A 20,973-nucleotide genomic window follows, 5' to 3' on the forward strand; every position below is an offset into this window, starting at 1 on the left:
GTGACAGGAGGCGGCTGGCGTATGCAATTACGAGTTCTGCGTTACACTGCCATTGAACACAAGTACAGCCCCAATTCCATAGCCACTGGCATCCGTGTGAACTTCAGTGGCGGCAGATGGATCATAATGAGCCAGCAATGGAGGAGCAGGGAGGAAGCGTACAAGGGCGGAGAAGACCTTGCTTTGAGCAAGACCCCATGTGAAAGCAACGTCTCTCTCAAGTCTGTGAGTATGCGAGCGGTTTCGGCCAAATGCTTGATAAAACGACGGAAATATGAGCATATCCCAACAAAGCTACTTATGTCTTCAGTGGAAGAGGAATCAGGAGTATATATATATGTAGAAACTTTATTTAACAGGAGGACATATTTAGGAGGGGTGAGCGGAGCCCCCCAGTCCAGGGCCCCACTGGCCTCTGCCGTCTACCTGACCTGGCTAATTAAGGACTTTTGTCCTGCCAAGTCCGAACGAGCGAACTGTGCCTTCCACTGCTCCATTGTGGCATTGCTATTTGGCCTATGAGGGCGCTTACTTCACTCCCAGGTCACATGTATTAGGGTGGGCATGCCACCGGAACAGGAAAGTTCTGAACATCGCTAATCTTGTTAGGGTCGAGTTCAATGCCAGCGGCACTGACAAGATGACCAAGAACGGTAATTTCACGACGTCCTAAGAGGCACTTGTATGAGTTCAACTGCAGGCCGGTGCGTCCGAAAACTGTAGGAATAGCCGATGGCTGCGTTAGGTGACTCGGGAAAATTGATGAAAAGACTATGACATCACCTATATAACACAGATACGTGAACCATGTATAGCCGCGAAGTAAGGAGTCCAACATACTTTCGAAGGTTGCCAGGGCATTACAAAGGCCGAACGGCGTAACCTTGAATTAGTAGATGCGACCCGGTGTTACGAAGGCAGTTTTCTCACGGTCTATGTGACCTACGGAGATCTGCCCATAGCCTGATCGGCTATTGATATGGGCCGCGTCATGTCGGGTCCTGTTTCATCGGACAGGTTGTCCTGTCCGAGGTGACGACGACTGCGGAGCTCTGTTTCTCGTGGGTATCCCGCACCTCCACCAATTTGTTACGTTGCATAAGTTACGTATAAAGTGCATTTAGAATAGTTACACGAGAGACAACAATGCATAAACAAGATGGCGGCCGAGACCGATTCCACCTCTACAGGTCAGATCGCCTTCTGAATGGCATCACTCTTCGTTGATCCGTTACAATATGCTCAGAATTTACCAGTATTCGAGACTTTATAAGGGTCTACTTTAAGATTCTAGCATTATTTACCGGATTTGTAAGCGGAAAATTGATTTCTTAAGGTGAATCAAAAAATTCAAAATGGCCTTGTGAGACCTTACGAGGAGCTCATATAATGTTCCGCATAAAACTTGTGAAAGGTTCATGACCTTGATATCCCAAGCGAATATTGAAGCATCAAAATAGTTGAGTAGAATGCTGGCTTCCGTAGCGAGACTACTCTATGGACATAATTATTTTTGTGAGTTATCATATTGGTGCAATCAGCTTGCTGGAACAGGTCATTGCGCCATTTATAAAACATGGTGCGTTTGTAACTGTAGGCAGTGCCTGGATAAAATTGCAACCAGAAGCTCGCCCCGCACGGTGATGTTTCTTCAAGGGTCAACGCAGCCATATGCAGCCCTTTTTCAACCAGGGTGGTTTGCGTTGCCAAGGCGAAGCATGGGAGAACTACCTTTTTTCAGCGTGCATCGCGTGCACAGAAAATTCTTCGAACACGTTTTAGCACCGCAATATACATGTATCAGACGTTACAAAACTAATTTCCACCAAAGCTGGTTCCCGCACTTGTGAAAGTACTACAGCTTTGGCAAGCAAAGGACGCAGTACTGTGGAATACTTTTTTTTTTTCATTTTGACTGGCTTCGGTATTCCTACCATTGGGACATCTCGCAAAATATAAAAGGAGCTTTGGAGACCCTTCTACATCCCGTAGAAGGGTCTGTAACTTAGTCTGTAACTCACCCTGTAACTTCAGCAAAACATTGAATATATGCAAATGTCACGTAGCTGGACAGAACCAAGGTAATACTGTTGGCAGAGGCTTGGAGATACTCAGACTATATACTGCATTCCGCATAAGTGCACATTTAGTCCTAATAAATAATTAACTCCTAAAATATTATATTTGATGAAAAATTTAATGAGAAAGTAGTATACAGCAACATGAAAAACTTGCAATCCAGGCTTGTATTGCTCAATGTGTCCTACATAAACGTATTTTTCCAAGCATGAGAGAAGCCCACGAATACACGCAAGGTGCCGCGAGTGGCCAATTTTCCCTGTATCCAGGGGCTTCTTTCATGCTTGGAGGAACACATTCATTTAATGTGCCTAAGTGAACAATTAAATTTTTTTTAATTTGGCTATGGCAGATAGCAGAATTCTAGTTCATGACCTGATTTACTCGAAGAGGCCGACATGCACAAAAGATTGAAATATATAATGGACTAATTAACAAGAATTTCCTAAATAAGTTTCTGATTAATTATCTTATGGCACATATTGCAATTCACAAATTCTTGCAGGTGAGACTGCAAGTCATATCCATATTAAAATAAGTGTGCGGATGACATCACGTAACAGATATGCGCCACCAAACTTGCACTAGAAGTGTAGTGCCGTTGCACTACTTTTCTTAACAAAACATCGTTTCATGCATTGGAGCACAAAAGTAACTGGTAACTATGCATTATTCAGCAAAGTGGGGAAATTTGTATCTCGAAACAGTTGTCGCCGTGAGAATCCCTTCGAAGTGTATCCGCGTTCCGAACTCCCCGGTTAGACTTTGTAAATTTCAATATGGGCCATATGTAATGAGTCCAAAACTTAAATACTGACTTTTTAGTTAGTAAATAATGCATTTTACTTTTTGTGCAAGTATTGTCTACCTCTTCGAGCAGACCAGCTCATGTGGTAGAGTCGTGCAATTTGCCACACACAATATTTAAATTTTTTTAATCTGTTCGCAGAAACACCCGGTGCAACACGTATCGGGGAATAAAAATCTAGATGGCAAGTTCTTAAAGTTGCTCTACAATGTTCTCGTTCACGCTTTTCATCAAATTACATTATTTAAAAATGAAATAATTAATTATGACTCATTGTGTAATTAGGCGGAATGAAAAAAAGGTAGCCTGAGTATCTCCAAGCCACGCCCAAGAACATTCCCGTGGTTCTGTCTAGCTACACGGCATACTTTTAATGTTTGGCTCAAGCTACACTGCAAAAAAAATATTTACAGACTTAAGGGTGTTTTCTTATCGCACTGGAAACACCCTTATTATTAGGGCGCTACAAGAATTTATAGAGTACGACAACAGAGCTTAAACTAGACGTGCGATTAAAAAAGACGTAGTTGAACACTACGTAATTATTCTGACAGCCTTGGGCTCATAGAAATACCCGATAGGAGAGTTTCATATCCCTCCCTGTGAAATTGTTTTGTCGGACATTTCTATGTATCAATGCTGTCAGAATCATTACACAGTTTTCAGCTACGTCTTTTCTCATAACACATCTAGTTAGAGCTCCGTTTTCGGCCTCTATAAATTTTTGTAAGGCCCTAATGGTAAGAGTGTCAATAGTGCAACAAGGAAAGGAACTTGAGGGTGTGGCCCTTCTTGCAGTGTACGTGGGACACTCGGTATAATTAACATATGTGCACCACATCTACAACCTAATCAAGCCCTAGAAGTGATTAGTGATAAAGTTCAAACGGCGTACGTTGCTAATGACATGACAGCAATCTCAAATTCCACGCGAGGATGTCATTTCGCTGATATATATTGAAAGAGCCGCATTCAAAACCGCAATGTACTCTGGAAACGAGGACTCACCTTCGTCCATCGCTGCTCGGAGCTCAGTTGACACACTCGTTATCTTGCCTTCTTCAAGGTATGTGTACTCCTTGAGCATATTCGTAAACCAACTCTCATTATAATGATGATGACCAGGCTTCCACTTCAGCAAGAGGGCATTTGTCTTCTTACTCAGCGTTATCTGAAATAAAAATGACTTTTACAGTGCTTGTGCTCTTCCGACGAAAGTTTTACTGACTGGAGAGTTGCATTATCGTCAGACGATTTAATCTGTCGTAGCGAACTGTCTAAATATAAAAGAAAGTTTGACCGCGTCGCCTGAAGCACGATCGCATTGACAGAAACAGCGAGGCTTAGCGTGGCGCTTAAAACTCTTCGGACAGTGCTGGAACTAGCTGCGGGTGTGACACAGCATACAAGGCATCTGGCGCACAGCAGAAGAAACAACACCCTGGTAGCTACACTAGCAGACAACAGGCGTCTCACAACGCTGGAGTCATGTGCACCGCCAGTGCACTGCAGGCGTCACGCCTCGACGGTGCACTAGACGAGATCGACGGGCAATTGGCGGCGCCTGCGCCCAGTGAAATATCATATAGCGTTAGTTTGACGTGCATTGCTCAGGCCAGATGATACTAACGCTAGAGACACCAACGCTATAGTGCACTTGCATTCAGCATGCTGTTGTGCCCGTACAACCAGCCCGGATTCCGAATCTACAAGATGCAGAATTTATCCTGCGAACGCCCTTTGGACAAACCCGGGGCTGCGCCGAAAGGCACAGCGCCCTAACGCTCCCTTGAAAAGTCAAGGTGCTGCGTCGCCAGGCAGTGGCGTCCTGTGGAGGAGCATCGGCGAGCGACATGTCCAAACCTGCAGCAAATTGCTAGACAGCCCGGCGCCGGTTTGCCTTTCCCCTGGAGGTCACCGCACGCGGCAAACATGAAGCGGGTGGCCAGCGCGGTCGCTGGTTGGACCTCTCGGACGACCGTCAAGTGCTGGCTTTGTATTGGGCCGTTTGAGTGACAACCGCTTCTCGGGGCTTTATAAGCCCCAACGCTGCCGCCTGGAGAACCGGATCCACCGAACCACCGTGAGCCGAGTGCCGCTCTCGAGTGGAATGAGGTGTGTTACGAGTTCTAGTCTCGCCGGACGTCGCCGTGTGGGAACAGTCGTGTTTGCTGTTAGCTCTCGGCCCCCCGTGCCGATACGATCTTGTCCTGTATAATGACATGTATATAGTGCATAAAGTCCCTTTTGTTATTCTCACCGACGCCTGACTCGGAGTCTTCGCTACCGACTAGAGAGCTGGCAACGCTCTGTCACAAAACGGGTGACGAGCGCTACGGGACCACTTCAAAGTCGCAACAATACATAAAACCGTCATGCCTGCGGCGGAAAGCAGAATGCCGCCATGGCTAGAACATCGAGGTGACAGTAGCGCATCTTCGCTTATTTTTAGATGTTGCAACCAAATGGACTTCACCCCTCTTGAGGCTGTTTAACCCTATGCGCGCATAGGGTAATTACGTATTGACTAGGGAACGCGTGGAAACAGCAGTAGCGAAGCCGACCGCTTGAATCGCTTGAATGCACCCCGACCGTCGGTATTATTGCTATCGCAATAATGTGTGAGCCGTGTTCATCGCATTTCTTAGAAATCCCCTCTTTAAACAGAGTATTGCAAGTTCGCTCGAACTTATACTCGGTGACAGTCTGACGATAAAAGGCATTTTTACCACCATCCAAGTTGCATGATTGCCACAGCCAATTCGCTCATTTTCATTACGTGATGGAGGACAGCCATTGCGAAAATTATATATGGCGTCGATTGCGGCGACTGTGCACGTTCCTTTGTACAGTTGTTGAAACATAGTTCAAGTTTACCTATGAGCTGGCTAGGAGTGTTTTCGCCTGTCGTTCCGACACTGCCAAGTTGCAGCACGGCACGTGTCTCCCTTGCATCGCTGGGATAGTCCGTACAGATTCACTTGAGAACCATTGTACTTACCAAATCTCATCGTGCTCATCATTCGCGTGCAACGAATGTGCTGAACCATCGCACTGATATGAAGGTTTTTCACCACCTTCAGTGCTTGCAGATGACAACACGTAAATTTTGGTGACCTTTCTTGATATGTGCAGTGCGGTAGGTCTAAGAGAGTGGTTTGAGTGCGTACGAAGTGGTAAACAATTGATCAACAGAACCCATTACCGCGATTGACTGGGCATATAAGCGCACCAAGTGGGGAGAATACGAAGTGGATACGTGAAGTTGGTCGAGTATGGCGCATGTCCGGTTCCTGAGTTTTGGTGAGGCGTGTACTTATATGAGTGGATATTCAGGGTATTCGCAGCGCGCCCACTGGCCCGCCAATATGTTCTAGTCAATAGAGCCGGTTGCGTTAGTTGCGCTGAACCGATGTGTAAATTCTCGTCTCACGCTCTGTACACGAGTGCCTTACATGCGCAAGTGGGTTTGCCAATGTCTGGCGAAACGTATCAGATTATGTGGTAGCTTGCAGCCGTTTCTTATAGTCACAACGCGCTGTTCGGCTTCGCGTGAACACTTGTTGAAAGAGGTGGCAGTCGTGAAAGTTCACAATTTCGATGCCGCATCTAGTCCTCACCTCTGATTCGTCCACACGATACGGGTGCCGGCCCTAGTCCGTCCCTAGCGATGTCGCGCAGGTATTTCTGCTAAAACGCGGTTATGGAGCGTTTAATGAAGAAGCAGCTGCCTTTCTCTTCTTTGACCTGCATTTCTGTTAAAATTTAGGAGCACATAATATATTCATATCTCATGGATTTTCTTGAATCCATTAGTTTCTTTAGCAGTTGTCAGCATGGCTTTCGGCAAATGCTTTTTGTGAAGCAAAGCTCCTTTCATTTACCAATGACCTGTTTTCCAATTCCGAACCTGGAATTGAAACTAACTGTATTTTTCATGACTATGCTAAGGCTCTTGACACTGCCTGACAAGGCTCATTCATTTCGAACTTTATTCATCTTAATATGTATCCGGTAGTGCTTAGAAAGCGAAATTTACAGAATAAAAATCAGTCGGGGTGGTTACGGCCGCCATTGCCAGATCCAGACCGGGAGTTTACCACTGTCATTGCAGAGGAAGGTGTACAATCACTGCATTCTACCGGTGCTAACATAAGGGGCAGAAACTTGGAGGTTTACAAACAAGCCATATAACAAGTTAAGGACGACGAAAAGAAAGAGGGAGTGAAAATAATAGGCGGAACTTTAAGTGAAAGGATGAGGGCCGTGTGGAACAGATCGCAAACGGGGACAGCCGATATTCTAATTGACATTAAGAGAAAAAAAATGCAGCTGGGCAGGCCATTGTATGAATGTGTAGCATGCTATGCGGTGTGGTTTAAGTCCTTCCCTTGTGATTATGTCTCCAAGAAACTCGACTTCTTGGGCACCAAAGATGCAATTTTCTTCGTTCAGAGTAAAACCAGATTTGCGTATCGCATTAGGCGCTGCCCTCAAACTAAAAACCCATGGCGTACCCATGCTAAAAACCAGGCACGTACCGAGGATTTTTTTTCGGGGGGGGGGGGGGGGGGGGCTACTTAAGCTTACTTTCTACGCAAATGTGGGAGGAGGGTACCTTAACCACTACAACTGTGAATAATGCCCACCATTCGCCATAAAGACGCATAAACCCGCAAAAGCTAAATGAAATAAGGTGTTTATCACAGGTAAGCCTGTGAGATACACCTCTCCTTTACTTGGCAAACAACGAACGACATCAAATGGGCTCACGAATGAAATAAGCACAGGAAGAACCCTGCCAAGAGCAAGTACAGAAGCGAAAGTGTAAAATAAAGATTTCTACTAGGGTTTTTTTTTTCATTAGCTCAGGAAGAATTATAGAGAAATATTGCGGAACAATCGCAGTTCTTTTGGATCCCTCGTTTAGTGCTCTACCAAGTTCAGTGCGAAAACCGACTCGTGCAGCTATATGGGAAGCTGAGTCACGGTTGCGTGGCCGCCAGTCCCGTACAACCGCGTAGAGCGCAGGACGCTGCGGTTCTAGACGTCGTGCGGCCACCGTGAAAAGTGAGAAAAACACCCACATTGGCACAGAAGAGAAGTGGCTACATCCGACGGCTCGACTGATAACTGTATAAGCGTCATTCAAAACACACGAAATTATTCTACCCTTGCGGCGGCGTCTTCTCTGCTTCCTTTTTAAATAAACATAGTGCTACGGAACAATATGTGCGATCACGAAAAGGCGAGCAGTGCGAAGACGACGACGACGATGAGAAGCTAGCGCGGGCTGTTGCCTCTTGGCCAAGCGCAGCCTATTTTCCTGTAAATATACTTGTACATAGGTTTTCGTCTGCGTCTTCCTACGTAACAAATCTGGTGGAGGTGCGGGGTAAGAAGGCGCGGGACGGGGCGGAATCGAAGAAGCCGGGCGGGTATCAGGACGATGGGCCGATCAGATGGTGTGAAGACCCATGTTTTCGAACTCTTGGCGGACAACTGCCTGGATCAGTGAGACCGTGACCGTGCAGTGTTGTTGGGACGAGGAGTGTCGGCACAGGAAGATGTCGCTGGGGTGTTGGGCAGACGGGCAAACTGCTGGTCAATACGTCGGCTTTTAGCGAGTTCTAGGCGGCGGCATTCTTTTATAACAGCATCCACCGTCGCTACGTTGTTGCAAACGAGCAAGTTGAAGGCGTCATCGGCAATGCCTTTGAGGATGTGGGCAACCTTGTCTGACTCAGTCATGTGGATGTCAACTTTGCGGCACAGAGCCAAGACGTCCTGAATGTACGTGACATAGGGCTCTGTTGACCTCTGCACACGGCCGGAAAGCGCCTTCTGCGCGGCAAGCTGGTGACCGTAGGGGTTGCCGAACAAGTCCCGAAGCTGTGTCTTAAGTGAATCCCAACTGGTGAGCTCATCTTCGTGCGTGCGATACCAAACTCTAGGTGTGCCACCGAGGTAAAAGACTGCGTATTGACCAGCAGTATCATCGTATCATCATCATCATCAACCGATTTTTATGATCACTGCATGACGAAGGCCTTTCCCTGCGATCTCCAATTACCCCTGTCCTGCGCCAACCGATTCCAACTAGCGCCCGCGAATATCCTAATTTCATCGCCCCACCTAGTCTACTGGCGTCCTCTACTGCGCTTCGTTCTCTTGGCATTCTGCCACACTAATGGTCCAACGGGTATGTAACCTGCGCATTACATGACCTGCCCAGCTCCATTTTTTTTCTCTTAATGTGAATTAGAATATCGACTATACCCGTTTACTCCCCGATCCAAACCGCTATTTTTGTCTCAACGTTATGCCTAGCATTCTTCGTTTCATCGCTCATTGCGCAGTCCTTAACTTGTTCTCGAGCTTCTTTGTCAGTTTCCAAATCTCTGCCCCATATGTTAGCACGGGTAAAATGTAGTGACTGTACATCTTCCTTTTTCATGATAATGGTAAGCTTCCAGTCAGGAGCTGACAATGTCTGCCGTGTGCGATCCAACCCATATTCATTCTATGTATTTCCTTCTCATGATCACGGTTGCCTGTGATTAACTGACCTAGGTAAGCGTACTCCTTCACAGACTATAGAGGTTGACTGGCGATCCTGAATTCTTCTCTTGCCGGGCTATTCATCGTTATCTTTGTCTTCTGCATAATAATCTTCAACGCGACTCTTACACTCCCTTTGTTAAGGTCCTCAATCATTCGTTGTTGTGAAGTGTTGTTGAACGGGACAATGTCACCCGCAAACTGAAGGTTGCTCAGGTATTCGCCGTCGATCCTTACTCCTAAGCGTTCTCAGTTTAATAGCTTGAATACTTCTTCCAAACACGCAGCGAATAGCCTTGGAGAGATTGTGTCTCCTTGTCTGACCCCTTTCTTTATAGGTATCTTCCTACTTTTTTTGTGTAGAATTCAGGTGGCCGTGGAATCTCTGTAGATATTGTCCAAGATATTTACGTAACCGGTCTGTACTCCTTGATTACTTAACGCCTCTATGACAGCAGGTATCTCTACTGAATCAAATGCCTTTTCGTGATCTATGAAAGCCATATAGAGAGGCTGATTGTGCCCTGCAGATTTCTCGATTACCTGCTTAATGACCTGGATGTTATCCATTGTAGAGTATCCCTTCGTGAAGCCAGCCTGTTCCTTTGGTTGGCTGAAGTCGAGTGTTGCCCTTATTCTGATGCAAATTCTCTTGGTGAATATTTTATTTAATACTGGGAGTAAGCTAATGGACCTATAATTTTTCAATTCTTGATCCACAAATATTTTCACGAACAACAGTTAAATTTGTTAATTTTCGCTTTTCCTTCCTGTTTGGCTGTTGCCCTGGCTCTCTCTCTCAGTAGATTGCTTAATTTCTCACCTTGCGAGTCTTGTTTCCTGTTGCCAATGTTATACGAAAAGTGCTGTACAATTAAGGAAAAACCAGGCGTAACTGGCGACAGTCATATTGGTTATGGGTTTAACCGTTATTGCATAGTTTGATGATGGATGCTCTTTCGCATTATCTTATTTCCCACCTTATCTAAACCATATCAAATCAAATCAGTTTATTATTATTAAATCGTATGCTAATTACATCATATATGATGTACAGATGAGGGTATATGGTTCCAGGGGATCTGCAACCGTCGCGGTGAGCCGTCACTCAAGGAAATGAAGCAAAGTAAAAAATTAAACGCAATTGGCGTTTTCTACGACCGCAACACGTTCTACAAGCATACAGACCAGCTGACTGCGAACCACATCCCTTCTTCATCCCTGGATCAGTCTAAACAAAGAAGGTTAAACTTACGAAGCAAGAGCGATGCGCATGATCGTTGAATAGATGCTGACAATTCAACTCATCGAGAATTATTCGCGCGGGCACCGAATCGGTGAGAAAACTGGCCTTCGCACCCAAGCAGATGCCGATAACTACCGCCCTCCTAAAGGATTGAAAAAGGTAGCAAAATATTGACCACCGAATAGCTGCCAAGTCTCAAGATTGATTTGGCGGCGCTTTAGGAATGTGTGTGATAATTAGTGGCATGGGCGGAGACGGGAGGGGGGGGGGGGGGTACGCCACTGTATATCGGGGGGGGGGGCGGGACCCAGCCCCCCCCCCCTTGGGTACGTGCCCCTATTGGAAAATCCTATTTAAATTCAAACTGGGTTATACAGGTTTAAACTGGTTTTAACAGGGACCTGTTTAGCAACAAACAGGTATAAACAGGACCAGTTTACACACGAACAGGTTTGAACGGGGTCCCGTTTGGCATGCAAACAGGTATAAACTGGACCAGTTTACACACGAACAGGTCTGAACGGGGTCCCGTTTGGCATGCAAACAGGTATAAACTGGACCAGTTCACACATGAACAGGGCTGAGCGGGGTCCCGTTTGGCATGCAAGCAGGTATAGGCACGACCAGTTCAAGCAGAAATGGGTCTTAACAGGGGCCCTGTTTGCAACTAAACTGGCTTATACTGGACACAGTGGCACCATATAGGGTCGCCTGTTTGGCACAAAAGCTGGTTTATTCTGGAGCTTTGTGGCAACCATACTGGATGGTATCATGCATACGAGTTTAATGCTTGAATAGAACTGGGGAGGAACTTTTTATTGTTCGACATCCTGACAATTTAGCCCCTAGTGCTAAATTGGGGCCATTATCAAGCTCTACAGAAATTGCGTGACCACCTCGGAACATTCACAGACCAAACTGCGATATGCTAGCTGCGAATTTCAAACCGATTCCCGGTCCTGCCCAGTTGAAAAAGACACAGGAATTCCTGCTGCAACTACAGCAATTTCTGTTGTACGACAGAAGTTCCTAACGTTTCTGAAGTTGCGACAGACATTTCTGACGTTACGACAGCGATTCTGACGTCGCAACAGAAACATTCGGTCGCGACGGCCAAGAGTTCTGAAGTCGCAACAGAAGCACTTTCCGTCGCGGCCCTTTAAAATGTCAGCTTCGCATCGGTGGTGTACACTGTACTTTTTTTCTTGCGCGGTATTCAATCGTGCTTCTTTGGAGCCGGCAGTACTGATAGCACCGACACCGGCATTAAAGTCGACGTTGCCAATTGTTATAATTGTGCCGTGACGACGCGGCACCAGCAACGCCCTACCGGCCTCCTCAAAATCGGCCGCTGATCAAAATCATACCATCTGCGGGAATGGCTGCGTATCCGCTTTGTTTTATTTGGTAAGATGGGGCACACAGGCCTGTGGACTTACATGTGCGGTTTCACTGACACATTAGTTAATTTCCCAGAAATATTGCACAAGCATATGCAAAGCGGGAAAGAAGTTTTGGATTGTTCCACAAAGTTGCGTGAAAAGCTGTCTCGCTCGGGTCTCATTAATCTGGTACAGCGCTGCCGTGAGAAGCCAGTATTCTGTCGAGATGAAGACTCACCCACGAGTGTTTATGTAGCTATATTGTATTGAACAGCTCAAAAGTGTAAAGAGCAAGAGACAACTGTCGAAATTAGCAGTAACAACCCTCAGTGTCCCCGGTCACCGTTGTCTGTTTCTGAATTTCGTATGAAATATGGATATCGTTACAGCAAAATCGATGGTCTAGCACTCCACGATGTACCTGTCGATGGTAACAACACTTTTGCTCATCTAGAGATGCGGCAGTTGACGCGGTGAAGTGAAAGCGCATCGCGGCTTTTAAAATGCAAATGTAAACAGCAACCCAGACAGCAATTTACACTCTTGACATAGCTTCAACATATGATAGCAGTGATGTTCGGCGTGGTGCAGTGGTAAGATGTTTGTCTCGGAACCGTCAGGTCCAAAGTTCGAATCCTAGGCAAAAGGCATTTTTTTTTCTACTTTTATTTTTTTATTTTATTTCGTATTAATAATTTTACATAACCTTAAAATGACCTCTGTCAATTTTTAATCAAATATTGATCAGGAACTACAGAATTTTCGACTACAGGGCGTCACACTACAGAGAACAGAACGACAGTCACAACGTCCCAAAATACGACAGACTGAAAATTTGCTGTTGTGTTTTTCAAGTGGGTGAGACGTCTATACGGCGTATACGCAGATTGCTGTCCTCTCTATTAAAAGCAACGTTGCTGAAACACGTCGTACAAGACGCTGTACGACTCGCATAACATCGAAATACAACGCCGTCACCATCCATGAGATCACCGAAAGCACGGTCGCTTTCGGTGGCGGCCTACAGATGGCAGCACAGGTAGCGCCGGTAAAGTTACAGGTGATATTATTTTGCCGTCCTCAGTTGTCGCCACATGTGAGTGCTTGCTGCATTGACGCCGTCCGATGTAGTTGTTTAATCGTGTGTACGCTGTGCCGAGAGAAATTGTGGTGCATTTTGTATGCATTGAGAATCACAAAACCCCTGGGACCGCGTAATGTAGCCCGCAGTATCCTTCGTGTGGTGCGCCGATGTCGAAGATACGAAGCTTCCTTTGTTCCGGGCTCATGAACAGGATCTCCTCCTCTGGCACTGTCGCATCGTATCGCGCTGTACGGAAGAATTTGGTGAAAGTTGTGCTCTTACGTCCTGTAGTTGATCCGCAATTCAACAGTGTGTGCGCCGGAAGGACCGTTGGTGCAGTCGATGCCGCGGCACCTGTGACGCTAAAAGGAGCGTTTTCCGAGTACGCCTAGAAAGGTAAGTCCGGCGCTTGCGCGCATTCTTCCTGTCTATGGTTCGTGAAGTTTGCGTTGTTGTACGTATCGCAAGATCCGTACAACAACCGGATCCGGATTTGTAAAGCAGCAAGAATAATAAATGTGCTTTTCAAATGGTTGTTCTTCATGTCGCAGTGCACATTTAGCAAAAAGTTCCATGGAAATTGCCCTAAAACGTATTCATGTTACCAACAGCTCTATCTGTGGTTTATTTACTTTCACCTATGAAGCACGCTAGCGCGGGTGGTTCTTTGATCTAAATGGGCACAAAAATTCTAGCAAAGAAAGTTACTGTTTGTGTACGTAATTTTTTATTAAGAAATGGTATAGTCATTTCTAGAAGTAGTACGTCGATGTGTCGTCGTCACAGCTAACAGCTGCGCGAGATAGCACCCGATTTCTTCGTCGACGCATGGCCAGATTTTTAGCTTGTATGGAAATTCTTCTGTTTATAGTGTGTCGTCAGATGACGTGTATTAGTGTCCTGTGTGTTTTCGTGTACTTGTAAAGGATTCCGATCTAGCAGAGAAGCCGAAATTACATAAGCAATGTTTCTTTTTAATCGAAAAATCTTTCTCTTTTCTGTATTGTCTCTCCAGAAATGAGGTGGTCTGTTGTAATTTTAAGCGCATCGTCCTTTGGGAGCAGTGCTTTGTTGCGCCGCATAGACAAGTTAGGTTTTGGAACGCTTTTCAGGTCCTAAGGAATTTTTTGATAGTACAATTCACATTTCACGTTATACAGCTGTACGTTTGTGTGAACCTTTTCATAGTAGATTCATGTTCTCTACAGTTCGATTTACGTGTTATTTAACCGCCTGTGATGTTACAATCAGATATTTGCACAACCAGTTGCAGCTTCATGTAACTGGTTGTATGAGACTTTTTTCAAGATATGACGTGATCTTTTTATATCACAAGTTTGCAGTTTCAGCAGGGATTACAATAAATAAGTATTTATTATTGTTTAGGGATGGCAAGATTTTGTGAACCAGAGGCACCTCCACATATGCACCTGCGGCACTTCTGCAGCCTCAACAGCACGGAAAAGTACCTGATGTGCATGCTGTGACAAGGTGTGTGCAAAGCAGTTGCTGCCACTTAGAAGAGCTGCAGATTTTGTTGGTATCATCCATGTTTGGAAACTCCTGAATTTTTCGTGGGTTTACAAATGTGGGCTCATTTTACAATTTTATTAATGTCATTTTAGAAAGACAATGAAGTTGTGTTGGTTAAGATGTTTTAAAGCTGTTGAGAGATTGACGGTATGACATTGTTAAAATGCATGTAAAAAATTAATTATAATGGTACTTGTACTGCTTTATTATTAGCGATGCAATATCTCTAACGAGAACATCAGAGGGGCACGTGCTTTTAGGAAGTTTAGTCAGATAAATTCCTGAAGCAGCGTAAAGCTCTGTAATCTAAAAAAAAATGTTGTCAGTTACTGGTTTCAAGTTCGCTGCTGCTTTTCGTGCTGCACGACAAGTTAAATAATGGTTGATAATGTGTGTGTGACGTAATAGTTCTGCGCAAACACACGAGGTGGAGAGAAGTAATTAATAAAGGGAAAATCAGACATGCACCCGCTCGTACCATTTGCAACAAAGGAAACCTGTATGTGTTCCTCAAAAGGAAAGCCGCACAGTTGAAGAAAAATTCGTCCTGGTCCGGGACTCGAACCCGGGACTACCGCCTTTCCGAGGCAGCCACTCTACCATCTGAGATAACCAGCTGGCTAGCGCATGGCAGGGCGAAGTCGAATTACTTGACAACGCGAAGCAAAAGCAAGGGTTTGACATAATATTTTTTTCTCCTTTATTAATTACTTCTCTACGCCTTGCGCATTTCCGCAGAACTATTACGTCAGACCCTTGCCTTTGCTTCATGTTGTCGACGAATTCGACTTGGCCCGGCCATCTGCTAGCCGCCTGGTTATCTTAGATGGTAAAGCGGCTGTCCCGGAAAGGCGGTGGTCCCGGGTTTGAGTCCCAGACCTGGACGGTTTCTTTTTTTCAATTGTGAGGCTTTCCTTTCGAGGAATCCGTACGGGTTTCTTTTGTAGCAATTGCTACGAGCGGGTAGATGTGCGATTTTCCCTTTATTAATAATGTGTGTGTGTATGCAACAATGGGGGTGCTGAGAGCAAGCTTTAAAATAATGTGTGCTATGTTCCCAACAAAGAATTTAGTGTCTGCAGCATTTTTACAAAATATTATGTTCACAGGTTGGCAGGTATGACATAATGTACAACAATAATGTACAACACTTTTGCTGTAGATGCATTTTCATAACGTCCATTTTCTGTCTACTTGAATCGTATATTTAGAATTTGGCCCACCTTCAGTTTGATCAAGTTACATAGGTAGCCCCCTCTGAGTTAAATATAATTAGGAGCTATTGTAGATATGCATGATATTCCTACTCACTGTATTGTGACAGATATTTTTAGGGACTGTGTTGTGAGGCATGCTTTACCTGTATGTCTTGCTGCAGCTTGCCCGACAAAAGCATAAATGCTTTGCCCACCTTTATTATTATGCTTTCATGTAGACTTCTAACATCTGTGCCCACATAGACTCCATGTTCTTAATTACATTTTTCTAAGTATTCACTGTTGTGCATTACATTATTGTGTTACATTACTGTGCATTACATGTTTTTCTTTGTTTTATTTTGGAGGGGGTATTCATTTCTATAATAGTACAGAGAATAGGAGTTCAAAACAAAAAGCCACGAAAGGTGGCTTAAAAGTGTATGAAGCTTGGAATTCTACATTCCATCCCCTAAAGCGCTACCAGTAGTAAAAGATTCCTAATTGTCTTTTTTAGAAGCTAGCTGCCAGATACATAGTCCCATTAGGAGAGTATGTTATTTTTTCTTCTTTGGTCTGACTTGTTTTGTTGAATGTTCTCCTTGTTCAGAATTTGTTTTCTTGCCACCTCATGCAATACTCCAACTGGAGCCTATGAGCTATGTGTATAATAAATAAGTAAATTCCTAAAGCATGCAACAAACCATGCAGCATAGCATTTAAATGTTGCCAGTTTATAATGCTTCTTGAGTGCAGCGCATCATGGAGCTTGAGGCTGATCTCTTCAGATGTAAAACAAATTGCAGGGTATGAAAATGTGGTCCTACAAACTGCTGGTTACGCATGTCAGTCAGCCTGTTGCAGTGGTCACAAGTGAGAATGTAACCAGAAGCTGGGCGTGCTCGGCCATTTTGCATATGGCACAGGATAAAGCTTCACCTCTGCCATTGCTTCTCTTATAATAATGGCCTCCGAGTATACATGCCGAGTTATGCTTCTGGGGACACCTATTAGTTAACCTTATCAGGTAATACCATTAGCCTTATGGGTGCTATAATGTTGCAGTGCCTGCAGGATGGCCAGCATTACAACACATTAAAATTATTGTACAAGTCATGCAATGGTATCGGGATTGGCCCACCAAGTGACAACCTTTAATTACACTATACCTGGGATCAGCTCACTCAGTCAGGGAGACATCCATGCATAAGGGGAGGGGTATGGCAAATAGAGGGCGTTCGATTAATCTTTCTCACATAGATAGCTGATACATATAATCTTTCTTAAATTGGATGCTTTGTTGCACAAAGTGAAGTTACTTATGGGCATAATGTCAGCATTTCGATCCTATTTATGCTTAACGAAAGTTGCTTTGTTCAGTGTCACTTTTTATATTGTTTCGCTTGTGATTCTAAGCTCACTTGTTTTATAGCTGCTGTAGGTATGGCTGGACCTGGAGAAGAAGTGTAAGCAGACCATGCTATGTTGCTGATCTGCGCTGATCTCCACATCCAAGTTGGTCCCGCGACAGTTGGGCACCATTGTGCCTTGCTTCATTGACAAGGTGATATAATATGGTGAGCTTGTACTTCAATATCGGTATTGAAAATTATGTTAAGGAAAAAAGACAAGGATTGGTCTCTATGATAGATACACTCATGTTCTTTCTTTAAGGTGTTCTTTTGACACTGTTCTGCATTGACAAATTTTTAGAGAATTATAACAGTCCTTTATTGCAAAGTGCCATGGCGCTAGTTTATGCGTTAAACTAGCACTCTTTCACCAAAAAAAGCCTTATTTAGCACACAATTCACAAGGAAAGAAAGGAGGCAACAGGACAGAGTGCTACTAACAGTTCAGTATTATTGCTCGCACAGTGATATTGTGCAAAAGGTGAAAGGGGGAGAATAGATCTGAATACATGCTGTTCGCACAGAAACATGGTGAGCGTGACACTTGTTTTACAATGATAAGAAGCAGTCTCACTGTCTAGTAATTCTCTGCATGGGGAGCTAGCGCTAGGTTCCTCGTCATACATATAAGAAAAGCCTCAGATATCTCTCCAGCGCTTTTGTCTTTATATTTTGTCACGATCAAGCAGCTTTCAAACATAGGTGCATGTGCGCCGAGAGCAGTGCACTACTACTGCTAACTGACCCATGCATCAAGTTTGCTTGGTCACGCTGCCAGTTTGGCCGGTTTATCCGATGTAGCCTCTACTGCACGAAATGGTATGTGATAGACACTGCACCTGTGTACTGTACGTGCTTTGTTACATGATTTTTTTTTTCAGAGATAGTGATGCAGGCCTTTTCATTATTTACATGCCTACACAACAAACCAAGCCAGCATGAGGCAACTGTTCTCGGCACGAAACAAACTTGATTCGTTAGTTTTCGTTCATTGGTGCGATCACACTAAGGCAGACAAGCTTGTAGGCTGTGCTTCTGCAATTTGTACAGCACACTGACAGCACTGGTGTGGGCCTCATCTGTGGGCTGACTTATGGCACCTTCTACAGCGCAGACCACTTGTGTTGGGCGAGGCACCAATGTTGACGTTTGTTCCCTTGTGCAAAACAGCAGTCCTAGGTTTTGAGTAGTTGTAGGAAGACAAGGTAAACACAACTTCCATGGCTTGAGTGGGCTCATTTCTCTTGGGGCATCTAGCTTTTTTTCTTGCAACTGTGCAGAGGTGCTTCCCTAGAGTCTGTGTGAAAATGGCATAGAGTTGTGCATTCGGGAACTCCTGAACAATGATCTGCTATAGTTAGGGCTTTGCGAAAATGCACTGTCTACCAATTGGTAGAAGGTGCATTATTCAGCCACTGATTTCCTGTTGGCATGCTTGCACTCGTGCTGTCAGTAATTTCTTGGCTTGCCGAATTATCTTGAGGCCCCACGCTGATGATGCTACCGATGTCGTCATGTGCAGACTTTTCAGGATGAGGTTTCTTGCTTTGCAAATGTTGTTGAAAGGTAGGTGGTGCTTACAGGTAGCTATTCTAGATATTAGTGGAATGAATTGGCCCATCTTGCTTCATCAAACATCGTCACGCCGACATCAGTTGCACAAACAAAAAACCTGGCCTACTCGCAGCGTCGTGCACGAAGAAACAAACAAATCAGCTGCTGGATTGTCTTGACATGGCATACTAAGCTGAGACCGGAACTGCTGTAGCTACAAACCAGGCAGAGACGATGATGATGAGCAGGGATTTGCAGTAGCGCCACTTCGTGGGGCAGCAAGGAGGCTCCGCTCAAAACAAAAATGTCGTTCAGCAAGTAGAACCATGCAACGGTCAGAGTCGGTGCATGGTGCTCTCGATCAAGTTGGCTCAAGGAGTGTCCGAAAAATCAGACGAGAGGTTGCAAGGTGACCGAACTTTCGGAAGTTGTTATACATTATGGTCCATGGGGAGAATGGCGGTGCCGTGAAGCAGACCGAGTAATCAAGTCCGAATTTTCGGAGTCCGGAAAATCAGTCGGCGACTGTACCTATACCTATGTGTCTATGTATACCTAGGTGCAACAGTGTTTGCTATGATCTGTGCAAGAATTGCTGTTGCCCGTAGATGCCCAACATGTCGGGTGTCAAGTTGTAAAATACCTTGCAAAAGTGATCTACGGAAAAATACCGCTTCTGCTATATTTCGCTTTTGCAAGAAATTTTGCGGCTGCTGGCGCCTACCTTAAAAGGCTTTATATGGTCTTCGCATGGCCAGGGCCTTCTACTTTTGTGAGTTTGCTTATCTCGAAATTTACCCCGGTTTTTATAACTTCAAGTTGGCGGGATCCCTAGTCTCCTTTAACGTGTACCCAATAGACCTTACATAGGGGTTTTGGCATTTCCCTGCCATCTAAATGCAGCCATTGTGGCCGGGATTCAATCCCACGCCCTCTGCCTGAGCAGCGCAATGTCAAAGCCAGTACACTACGGTATTTTGCTGGCAGAAGGGTTTAGTTTCTGAATAATTTATTATCTCAACCTGTCGGTGTTGTTTTTAAAGGTATTTCATGTTTGTATTCTGTTGCTTCAATACTAGTAATTATTGCTAATCAAACGATGTGTCCATCTTTTTCCTATACCACTTGCTTCAATCGCCTGCTAATTATGACAGCTTATTCTCCCACAGTACTCCATGTTCCCTTGAAACATAGGCATTGCATGAAACCACATATTTTTCAATAAGATTTATTCATTATCTCCTATGACCGGAATGCTGAACCTTTCTTATCTGTGGGAACATAGGCGAATTTGCCTATGTGCCAACCTGTTGCATGAGTCAAGATAAATTATTGGCTTTACTTTTTCAGGTGCCCTGCTCGCTCTCACCCAAGCAACCCACTCCAGCGGTCTTCTCTCGGCAGACTGGATGCATCGAAATACCGTTAGAAGGTCCAATAAACAGTGCTTGGGACATTTATGACATGCTTTTTTTTAAGCCGGATGACTTCAGGCTTAATGAAAGCTCAAGTTGGTGTACAGAAATACCTACGTAAAGTATACTTGTCTTTTTCACTTACAAGTACATGCCAATACTTTGCCTGACATTTTTCACCCCAAAATTACGCTTTACTGTGGATTTGTGAACAAACCATTACAACAAAAAGCACTGCATTAAAACGAGTACAAGTAATCGAACAAATACTAAATCTGCAAGAATTACATTTGCATACTAGTAGTAAATATGAAAATGAGGTACAGTCTTCTTCAGGGTGCATTTTCTTGTAGGTCATACATAGAGAACGTACTCGTGGGTCATACAAAACTTGTTCATGATGTATCACATCAGTGTTGGTAGTGCTAATCAATTTATGCCGAAAATTGTGTTTATCTTCGTATCAAGCAATGTACCAGGCAAACCTACATGTGAAAGTGGCATTCTTGTTGCAAACATAATGCAGATCTACTTCTCTTCAATGCTGATCGCAAATACACAAATGTACAAAATAGGTTTAAGAGTAAATTATATTAAGCAACATCAATCCATTCTGAAAGGACCGGGTATGAATGCAGCAAAATATAGGTCTGAACAGGGGCAAACAGGTCTGGGTTAGATAGGACGGGATTAAACGGTCAGG

At 44.6% G+C, this 20,973-nt stretch overlaps 1 long non-coding RNA gene across 3 annotated transcripts; it reads left to right on the forward strand.

Annotated features, from left to right (window-relative positions):
- Positions 1 to 12,658: 12,658 nt before the first annotated feature.
- Positions 12,659 to 20,315, forward strand: LOC140216203 (uncharacterized). 3 transcript variants are annotated; one of them, XR_011892891.1, is made up of 4 exons: positions 12,659 to 13,556; positions 14,547 to 14,651; positions 17,322 to 17,466; positions 20,206 to 20,315. It is a non-coding gene; the product is annotated as an uncharacterized lncRNA (long non-coding RNA). The 3 variants fall into 3 exon arrangements; XR_011892892.1 differs by lacking the exon at positions 12,659 to 13,556 and adding an exon at positions 13,989 to 14,007; XR_011892890.1 differs by lacking the exon at positions 12,659 to 13,556 and having other exon boundaries at positions 14,479 to 14,651.
- Positions 20,316 to 20,973: the final 658 nt, after the last annotated feature.

Source organism: Dermacentor andersoni, chromosome 2, assembly GCF_023375885.2.
Source record: "Dermacentor andersoni chromosome 2, qqDerAnde1_hic_scaffold, whole genome shotgun sequence".
Classification (NCBI taxonomy): domain Eukaryota; kingdom Metazoa; phylum Arthropoda; class Arachnida; order Ixodida; family Ixodidae; genus Dermacentor; species Dermacentor andersoni.